Source organism: Ceratotherium simum, chromosome X (genome assembly GCF_057802395.1).
Source record: "Ceratotherium simum simum isolate JZ-2026a chromosome X, ASM5780239v1, whole genome shotgun sequence".
NCBI lineage: Eukaryota > Metazoa > Chordata > Mammalia > Perissodactyla > Rhinocerotidae > Ceratotherium > Ceratotherium simum.
In genome coordinates this window covers 111,151,397-111,162,388 of record NC_141940.1, presented here as the reverse complement: position 1 = coordinate 111,162,388, position 10,992 = coordinate 111,151,397, and the positions used below count along the sequence as shown (strand labels likewise).

At 37.9% G+C, this 10,992-nt stretch overlaps 1 long non-coding RNA gene across 1 annotated transcript in view; it reads right to left on the bottom strand.

The window, feature by feature from the left end:
- Window positions 1-3,472: 3,472 nt before the first annotated feature.
- Window positions 3,473-10,992, bottom strand: part of LOC147911992 (uncharacterized) — a 73,919-nt gene continuing 66,399 nt past the window's right edge. Inside the window, exon 4 of the long non-coding RNA XR_015550461.1 lies at window positions 3,473-3,529. This is a non-coding gene — a long non-coding RNA (uncharacterized LOC147911992). The remainder of the gene's footprint in view (window positions 3,530-10,992) is intronic.

Below are 10,992 nucleotides of genomic sequence, written 5' to 3'. Positions count from 1 at the left end.
ACTAGAACAGATGGACCTAGTAGATATATACAGAGCATTCCAGCCAAAAACCAAAGAATACACGTTCTTTTCAAATGCACATGGAACATTCTCCAGGATTGATCACATATTAGGCCACAAAACAAGTCTCCATAAATTTAAGAAGACTGAAATAATACCAAGCATCTTTTCTGACCACAACGATATGAAACTAGAAATCAACTATAGGAAGAAAATCAGAAAATCCACATATACGTGGAGATTAAACAAAATGTTACTGAAGAACAATTGGGTCAACGAAGAAATCAAAGGAGAAATCAAAAAACACCTGGAAACAAATGAAAATGAAAATATGACATGCCAGAATTTATGGGATGTGGCAAAAGCGGTTCTAAGAGGGAAGTTTATAGCAATACAGGCCTATCTCGACAAACAAGAAAAATCTCAAATAAACAATCTAACAATGCACCTAAAGGAACTGAAAAAAGAAGAACAAACAAAGCCCCAAATCAGTACAAGAAGGGAAATAATAAAAAGCAGAGCAGAAATAAATGAAATAGAGACCAAAAAAACAATAGAAAAAATTAATAAAACCAAGAGCTGGTTCTTTGAAAAGATAAACAAAATTGACAAACCTTTAGCTAGACTCACCAAGAAAATAAAAGAGAAGGCACAAGTAAGTAAAATCAGAAATGAAAGAGGAGAAATTACAACAGACACCTCAGAAATACAAAAGATTATAAGAGAATACTATGAAAAGCTATATGCCAACCAATTCAACAATCTGGAAGTGGGATTTATTCCAGGGATGCAGGGATGGTTCAACATTTGCAAATCAATCAACGTGATACACCACATTAATCAAATGAGGATTGAAAATCACAGGATCATCTCAATAGATGCAGAGAAAGCATTTGACAAGATACAGCATCCATTTATGATAAAACCTCTGAATAAAATGGGGATAGAAGGAAAGTACCTCAACATAATAAAGGCCATATATGACAAACCCACAGCTAATATCATTCTCAATGGTGAAAAACTGAAACCTATCCCTCTAAGAACAGGAACCAGACAGGATGTGCACTCTCACCACTCCTATTTAACATATTACTGGAAGTCCTAGGCAGAGCAATCAGGCAAGATAAAAAAATAAAAGGGATCCAAACTGGAAAGGAAGAAGTGAAACTCTCACTATTTGCAGATGACATGATTTTATATATAGAAAACCCTAAAGAATCCACAAGAAAACGTTTAGAAGTAATAAACGAATATGGTAAAGTTGAAGGATACAAAATCAACATACAAAAATCAGTTGCATTTCTATATACTAACAACGAAGTAGCAGAAAGAAAAATTAAGAATAGCATCCCATTTACAATTCCAACAAAAAGAATAAAATACCTAGGAATAAACTTAACCAAAGAGGTGAAAGATCTGTACACGGAAAACTATAAAACATTGCTGAAAGAAACTGAAGAAGGCACAAAGAAATGGAAAGATATTCCGTGCTCTTGGATTGGAAGAATTAACATAGTTAAGATGTCCATACTTCCTAAAGCCATCTATAGATTCAATGCAATCCCTATCAAAGTTCCAACAACATTTTTCACAGAAATAGAACAAAGAATCCTAAAATTTATTTGGAACAACAAAAGACCCCAAATAAGTAAAGGAATCCTGAGAAAAAAGAAGAAAGCTGGAGGTATCACACTCCCTGATTTCAAAATATACTACAAAGCTATAGTAACCAAAACAGCATGGTACTTGTACAAAAACAGACACACAGATCAATGGAACAGAATCAAAAGCCCAGAAATAAACCCACACATCTATGGACAGCTAATCTTTGACAAAGGAGCCAAGAACATACAATGGAGAAAAGAAAGTCTCTTCAACAAATGGTGTTGGGAAAACTGGATAGCCACATCCAAAAAAATTAAAGTAGACCCTTACCTTACACCATACACAAAAATTAACTCCAAATGGATTAAAGACTTGAATGTGAGACCTGAAACTATGAAACTTCTAGAAGAAAACATAGTCAGTACGCTCTTCGACATCGGTCTTAGCAACATATTTTCTAGCACCATGTCTGACCCGGCAAGAGAAACAATAGAAAAAATAAACAAATGGGACTGCATCAAACTAAAAAGCTTCTGCACAGCAAAGGAAACCATCAACAAAACGAAAAGACAACCTAACAATTGGGAGAAGATATTTGCAAACCATACTTCTGATAAGGGCTTAATCTCCAAAATATACGAAGAACTGATGCATCTCAACAACAAAAAACCTAACAACCCAATTAAAAAATGGGCAAAAGACCTGAACAGACATTTCTCCAAAGAAGCTATACAGATGGCCAACAGACACATGAAAAGATGTTCAAAATCATTAACTATCAGGGAAATGCAAATCAAAACTACAATGAGATATCACCTCACGCCCGTCAGAATGGCTATAATTAACAAGACAGGAAACAACATGTGTTGGAGAGGATGTGGAGAGAAGGGAACTCTCATACACTGCTGGTGGGTGTGCAAACTGGTGCAGCCACTATGGAAAACAGTATGGAGATTCCTCAAAAAATCAAGGATAGAACTACCATATGATCCAGCTATTCCACTGCTGGGTATTTATCCAAAGAACTTGAAAACACCAATGCGTAACGATACATGCACCCCTGTGTTCATTGCAGCGTTATTCACAATAGCCAAGACTTGGAAGCAACCTAAGTGCCCATCAAGGGACGAATGGATAAAGAACATGTTGTATATATACACAATGGAATACTACTCAGCCATAAGAAACGATGAAATCCAGCCATTTGTGACAACATGGATGGACCTTGAGGGTATTATGCAAAGTGAAATAAGTCAGAGGGAGAAGGTCAAATACCACATGATTTCCTTCATTAAGTAGTAGATAATAACAACAATAAACAAACACATATAGACAGAGATTGGATTGGTGGCTACCAGAGGGGAAGGGGGGCGGGAGGAGGGTGAAAGGGATAATTCGGCCCATGTGTGTGGTGATGGGTTGTAATCAGTATTTGGGTGGTGAACATGATGTAATCTATGCAGAAATAAAAGTATAATGATGTACACCTGAAATTTATACAATGTTATAAACCAATGTTACTGCAATAAACTAACAAACAAAAAAAATGATGGACTAAGAAAAGGGAAACTAGAAAGTAAAGATCAGATTTTGCCCTGCTTTTCCTTTGAAAGTGTTTGACTATTGCTGAACTCCTGGCATCTTTATCAGGTTTTCACTAAAGCTAATAAGCATAAATAAGGATATCAAGCCTGGTTATAAACCATGTATTTCATATTCTTCATTTACGTTGACTAAGATTGAGTTCAAATTGCATTCTGTGGTGTTTTGAGGCCTCTTCATAAGGCATATGCCTCTAGGAGGTGAAGGAACACAGGCTATTTCTATGGCTGCTGCTGCTATGGTCACATTGCTTACCTGTTTATTACCCTTTTCCTCTGCTTCTCCTCAGCACTTGCTCCTATCATTCTGGAAAATCTGGATGCTGTGAATTAGATGGAATCAAAGTATTATAAATTGGCAAAAATCCAAATAGAAAGAAAGATATTTTAGGAAGAGACATGTAATAGAGTATGTCATCTAGAATAGAAAACATTTTATTGATGTAATAGAGGAAAGACTAATGAAATTTGTGGATTAGGCAAAGCTGAGAGGAATCCCAAATTCTTTAGAAGTCAAGACTGAAACAAAATGAGATCTTGAAAAATGAGATAAGTCATCCTGGCTTCAAAAAAGACAATGATAAAATACTAAATAATAATAATACAGGGCCGGCCCCGTGGCTTAGCGGTTGGGTGTGCGCGCTCCACTGCTGGCGGCCCGGGTTCGGATCCCGGGCGCGCACGGACGCACCGCTTCTCCGGCCATGCTGAGGCGGCGTCCCACGTGCAGCCGCTAGAAGGATGTGCAGCTGTGACATACAACTATCTACTGGGGCTTTGGGGGGAAAGAAAATTAATAAATAAATAAATAATCTTTAAATAATAATACAAAACCTTACACAGAATTTGAGAGAGTTGTTTTAAGGAAGGAAATTTAAAAATTCAGATAAAATAGAAAATAAATGTTAAGAAAAGAGTCTACAATGCCACTCAACTCAAATGTGAGAAAATATATTAAAGCAAAACTAACATTGTGAACATATTATTGAAGTAAGTTTGTATTGATAATTGGAAAATCACTAGCTTTGAAGTCAGAAGAAGGGTTCAAATCTTGGCTTCTCCATTTGCTAGCTGTGTGACTCTAGATAAATTATTTATCCTCCTTTAGCCTTATTTTCTTAAGCTATAAAATTGGGATAATACCATTTGTTTTACAAGGATTTCATAATAGTTAAATGAGATCATGTAAATCAGTGGTTCTCAGAGGCAATTTTGCTCCCCAGGGGACATTTGGCAATGTTTGGAGACACTTTTGCTTGTCACAACTCAGGGTGCTATTGGCATCTAGTGGGTCAAGGCCAGGGATGCTGCTCAACATCTTACAGTGCACAGGACAGCCCCTCACAACAAAGAATTATCTGACCCAAAGTGTCGGTAGTGCTGAGGTTGAGAAACCCTGGTAAAGTGCATAGCTCACCACCTGATATATAGTAAATATGGAGTAAATTGTAGGTACTAATTATTGCTACCTAAATAAGAATTAGAAAACTAACTTAATTTGATGAGAAGAGACAAAGGAATAAAGTTGTAGGATTAAGTTGAGAAAAACATGCTGAAAGTGAACCTGGTTATAATCATCGAAGGCCTTTGTGGGACAAACTAAAATGCTCATTCCAAACTTTTTATTTTAGACACTAAAAATAAAAGGTAAAAGTTTAAGCAATTAAAAGTGATAAGACCATTAAAAAAATCCTATTGCTAGGGTTATGAGAGGCCCTTGGAAAATTTTACCCTATACAAACAAATAAGACTGGATTAAACACATTTCAGGGTATTAAAGCTATTAAGATTACTAGACTGTGAAATATGCTGCCAAGGAAGTGCCAGATCCACCATCTCTTGAGACGCTTAAAACTCAACTAACAAAACACTACAAAGTATATTTCTGGGAAAAGGGAACTAGCACAGAAGGGGATCAAGTTACTAATTCAAGAGGTCTTTTTATTTTCCTTCTGATATTTGTGTTTCAGCAGCTACTTTTAAAATGGTAGGAGGCAAAATGTCAAATTGGAAACAAGCTTCATGGGATCAAGCCATAAAATCAGTTACTTGATCAGTTTGGCAAAGACCATGGAAACTGGCAAAAGCTTATCTATTACACACAAAAAATTAAGGCTGTTAATGAGGAAGAGATATCATAATCTATCAAATTAGCTTTAGCATCTACAAAGTAGACAGCTGACTTTGAGCAAAAAAAGAAAAATTCTTTAGACATTAACAAAACAACCTGAAAATGGTTACAAATAAGATAATGATAAAATTTATTGTAATAATTTTTAATTTGAATGCCTATCATATCCTAGTTGCAGTTTCTTTACTTCACAAATGGAGTAAGAGCTCACAAATCTTTGAAAATATTTAAGGATATAATCTTTGGGAAGAACTTTGTGAACTGTAAAGTAATAGAGCACATACAGATTATTATTATTTCTATTTAATAGAAAGTCATTTGGCAAGCATCATCTCAACTGATTAAAACAAAACAAAATGTACGCAAATTCACAAGGTAGGCAGAACATAGAAAATGTAGTCAAGTCAGGCTAAGTGACTTGCTGAAGGACACTTGATATGTTTACAAGGCAGAGCTGGATTGACAATATTAGTTTTTTGCCTCTTTGACAAATGGATTAGTGCTCTTTCTGCTGCTTCGACCCCCGCCCCAACTGCCCGCAGCCTCACTTTCAAATGAGTACTGATGAAAGGGCAATGCTTAAGGCTTGTATTATACAGGCATCTAAATGTTTCACTAGATCTTAACCTCCCAGTTCATGATTGTATCCCTACATGCAGCAGTTGGGCATTTAATAAATATGCTGAATTAATGAATAAAGTTTGAGCTTTTACCAAAGAGATTCAATGGATAGACCATCGAAGTTTAGATGAAATGGATATATTTTCTTAAGAATCTCCATTAGCCAAGACAATCTCTGTTGCAGGTTACGTTAAGTCTCTTCAAATTAGCAACTATGAATTGTCAACACTTAATTGACTAAATTAAGAAGTATAATATGGGAAAGTGTTTTGAAGTAGAAGAAATTCCAATAATTGGTTTCATTTTCATCACCATTAGCTGAAAGCTAGAATATGTTAGTTAAAAGAGAATATTTATGAACACACGATGGAGATGACAAGGGGGAACACCCTAGCAATTTTCCACTGTTGGAAAAGTTGTCTTGTAAAGAGGCATTAGGTTTACTCTATGTGGTCCAAGAGGGCAGCACTAGAGCCAAATGATAAAAATTACAGGAAGTTTATATGAGTAAGAACTGTCCCAAAGTGGGAATGGCTTCCTTTGGAAGAAATGGATCACCTCATTTTTGGAAGTGTTCAAACGGTGGATGGACAATCACTCACTGGTAAAGCTGTGCAAAATCCAGAAATTGAGTGGAAGTGGGGCTTAAACTAAAAAATTTCATCTCTGAGATTCTATTATCCTGATGGATAAATGGATATAAATTTGTGAAATTGCTTCCCAGCTCTTTACCTCGAAAACTAATAGTAGCCAACAAAAGTTGTTCTTAAAGAAAATTGCAGGGGCTGGCCCAGTGGCGCAGCAGTTAACGTCGCGTGCTCTGCTTCGCTGGCCTGAGGTTGGCTGGTTCGGATCCTGGGTGTGGACCTACTCACCGTTTATCAAGCCATGCTGAGGCAGTGGCCCACGTAGAAGAACTAGAAAGACCTACAACTAGGATATACAACTATGTACTGGGGGCTTTGGGGAGAAAAAAGTAAAAGAGGAAGATTGGCAACAGATGTTAGCTCAGGGCCAATCTTCCTCAAAAAAAAAAAAACAACACAAACACAGATGATAAGCAGTGATTTAAAAAAAAAAACAAGAAAATTGCTTACACTACGTTATCAATGGGTCGCACTTTATCAAAACAGTGCAGTCAAAATGCACTCATGTTTAGCCAGACTTTTCCTACTTGGGCACATAGTTTCTAATTGTAAGTAAGATAGATGGGGTACTGAAATCTAAACAGCACCAGTAATGGCTTCTAATTATTTTGTTGTAAAAACATAAGCATTCTTTCTCTTTTAATGGCTGCGTTTTCCTGCTGTTTGCAACTGAAACAGCTTCTTTCAGAAACTGTGAGAAATATTTTCTAGGTAATCATTTGGCTAGCCCCAAATGAGCAATTTATGTGAGATATGCTAAATAACATTATTAAAACTCAATGGTACTGCCCAGTCACAGGAAAAGTGACTGTGGAATACGCTGCAATTTAACTCTCTCTGCAGGATCATGGGTGTAATCTCACTGTTGGAGAGATTGCTGACTTCCCAAACATACTTGCAAATCACTGAGTGACCAAAGGAGTGATAAATTCAGTCAAATTAAAATGTAAACACAAAGTGGGAGACGCTAGGGAGGGTTATAAGTGACTTTTGTTCCAAAGTCATTTTTTCAAATAGTATCAGTGGATTTGTTAAAATGGCCAGTCATGGTTTCCACTCCAAATGTTCTGATTCAGTAACTCTGGGATAAGGCACAGAAATCTATATTTTTAACAAGCAACATGGGGGAATCCAAAGCAAGTGGCACACAGACTATATTTTGAGAAACACTGGTAATTCTTCTGTATATTACACCTTAGTTTCCCCCTAGATTATGAGTTATAACACAGTTGTTTTCCATGTGGAGGGGTTTTTATTTAGAATTATATTCCTTAGGACACTTAAACATAATTCTATAACCCTTCCTTTGGAGTCAATCATTATTTTTATATCCATTTGTTAGAGGAGAAAACAGACACAGAGAATTAATCTCTATGTTCTATAGGTCTCCAAAAGAACAGAATTACCTCTGCTTAGCAAGTAAGTTATACTTTTGTGAAACCCTGTCCACTATAACTTTCTGTGAAGATGGAAATGTTTTTTGCTATTCAATATGGTATCTGATAGCCACGTGTAGTTATTGAGCATGTGAAATATGGCTAGTGTGACAGAAGAACTAAATTTCTAATTTTAGTTAATTTAAACTTATAGAGGCCCATGCGGCTAGTAGCTACTGTTTGGGGGCATCACAGCTCTAGATATGCCTTCTGGGAGGTGCATTTCTGGGAATAAACCTTTAGAAGTGTTCCTAAGACAATGGGAAGAATGGCAAACACATTAGGAAGATGTTGGGGGCAGATGTAGCGCATCTGGAAATGTTTCTTTTTCTGCCCACCAGACACTGGCCATTTGCCCAGTTATTTTGTTGGGCTAAGCTACCACGCTCTCAACTACCTTATATAATAAAACAGATGACTTTAGCTTCTCTCTGACTAAATTTAATCTGTTTTCCTGTGTTCTCTTTTCTTACAGATGCTGACATTTTTGTAGTGAATTACCTTTAATATACACTTACTGAATGCACACATCCTCACAGCTGCAAAAATTAAAATATATTCCATTACAGTTTCGGTGACATCTCTCTTAGCAGTAGATCTTGTAAGTTCCATTTCCCAAGTAATACTGCTTTTGATCACTTTCTCAGTTCTTCAAATGACATATTCTTTGGTAATGAAATGTCTTAGTAAGGCAGGTTTAAGAGAGAAGAGGGAAACCAGATGCTGAATCATAATCTAAGAAGAGAGTAAAAATGAAAAAAATCAAAAAGAGATGGAAAAAGGTAGTGTGAGTTTATAATTAACCTATAAAAATGTTACTAATTTTTATCCCACTTTTTTCTTGAAAGACTTTAGTCTTTATTCTCTCCTTGTTTCCCATCCCACATAAAATCACACCATGGCAAGTTTTTCAAGCCTAACTGTTAGCAGCCCTGGCTGAATATTAGAATCACCTGGGAGCATTGAAAAACTACTGATGACCACACTCCACTCCTGGAAGTTCTGATTTAACTGGTTTGGGGAGGGGCCCTGGCATAGCATGTTTTAATATTTCTGTATTTTAGAAACCACAGGATTTTAGAAGAGGAGGGGGATTAGAGATCAATGAGTCAAGTCCTCTTATTTTGTAGATAAGGTAAATGAGGTCCAGAGAAGGGCGGTGACTGGCCCAAGCTCACGCAGTTATTTGTGCTTGAGTTTAGGCCAGAGCCAAGGGTCTGAGTCCTTGTATAATTCTACTTCTAGAACAGCACACTGCCTCCACTGGTGTGTTTCCAAGCCATGGGTTCAATCTACCTTTATTTTGACATGTTTCCTACTAGTTTTACTCTTCATAAGCCCCTTTGGCTTTCTCTGTGGTATCTACTTCAAATATTCTTAGGTTATATTATGCAGTTGTACTGATTAGACAGATGAAGGGATTGTTATAATTACCTTTGGGCAGCTTATCTCTACTTAGACTATCATAAATGAGTAGGGATATATTTGGTTAGAGCAGTGGTTCTCAACTCCAGCTGCATGTTAGACTCATCTGAGGGATTTTTAAAAATACTGATGCCTGGGTTCCATCTACATTAAATCAGTATCTCTGTAGATGGGCCCTTGGCATTTTTAAAAGTTCCCCAGGAGATTCTAATGTGCAGCCAAGTTTGAGAACCTCTGGATCAGAGGAAGATGTCAAGGGACATAAATAGTTACACTGATTACATCCCCATTGTCATTTCCTCCGGCTAATTTAGTACTAATCTGCCATGTTGCCTTTACCAAGGCCTCACAAGTTAGGCAGTTGCCATGGTTACCACAAATGCAAGGTCATGGTTGGGAATACAGAAAATCAATATGTCCTTCACAGCAAAATGTGAGCTATGCTGAACTTATATATCCAGTGACTTTTTTTCCAGTAGCTTTGAAAGGACTGCTTTATATTTGGTTTTGTTCTAGAAGTATTGTTCAGACTCAGGGGCCAAACCTAGGAAATTATTTGTAATTCTCTTTTGAAAAGTGTTTTTTTAAGAAAAATACTTTAGAGAGTGATGTCACCAAGATGGTGACATAGGTCATTCCTGACTTCACTCCCTCTCACAAGAAGAACAACTAACAACTATTCATGGACAAGACACCACTGAGAGAATCCTAGAACATGGGAGTAAGGCTGAAGCACCCCCTCCTTCATTACAGAGACCAAGATAGACTGCATTAGATGTGTAAGAGAAGTGGCTACAGACTGACCACATTACTCCTGCCCCAGGCCAATGCAGCATCATGCTGAGAGGTCTCCCTTGAGCCTATGCTTTCTGCAGTTGAGAAAGAAAGCCCAGGGGTAACATCCAGCACCTCCAACATTGTGGGTTGCTTTGTGGGAGCCCCTACTCTGGTTTCACCCCACAGGGATTGCAGGGGAATCTGTGGGGCTCAACTACTGGAAATCTGATTGTGACAGAGGAGTGGAGAGGGTCTTACAACAACCATCACTTAGATCTTGGCAGAATGAGTTCATACCTGCAGAGCCCAAGTAGTAGTCCCATCCAGTGGCTTTGCTCATCTGTAGAACTAAATCGGTGGTGTAGGCTGACCTGGGAACTCAGCAGGGTTCAGGTCTGCCTGATTCAGGCCCTCAAAGGAGGAGTATTACGGGGCTGTAGAGCCTGGTATGCACACACCCAGGCTGAAGAGCTGAGTCATAGCCCCACCCACTGTGAAGTGTGGTCCCCAGCCCCATCTGACAGGAAGGGCTGGCAAGAACACCTAGAAGCTGCATAACCTAGCAATGCTCGAGCTGAGAGGTGGACATGCAGAGCTGATAACTCTCAGAGCAAAGCTAGTGGCCCTGTTTGGCCAGGGAACTTGGTTCATGGATTGGCTTGAGTCAAGACCATAAAGAAAGAGCCTTAGCAGCCTTGGAGCTGCACCTGGGCAGGGAAACTAATTTGCAGCCTCTCTTATTGCTGAAT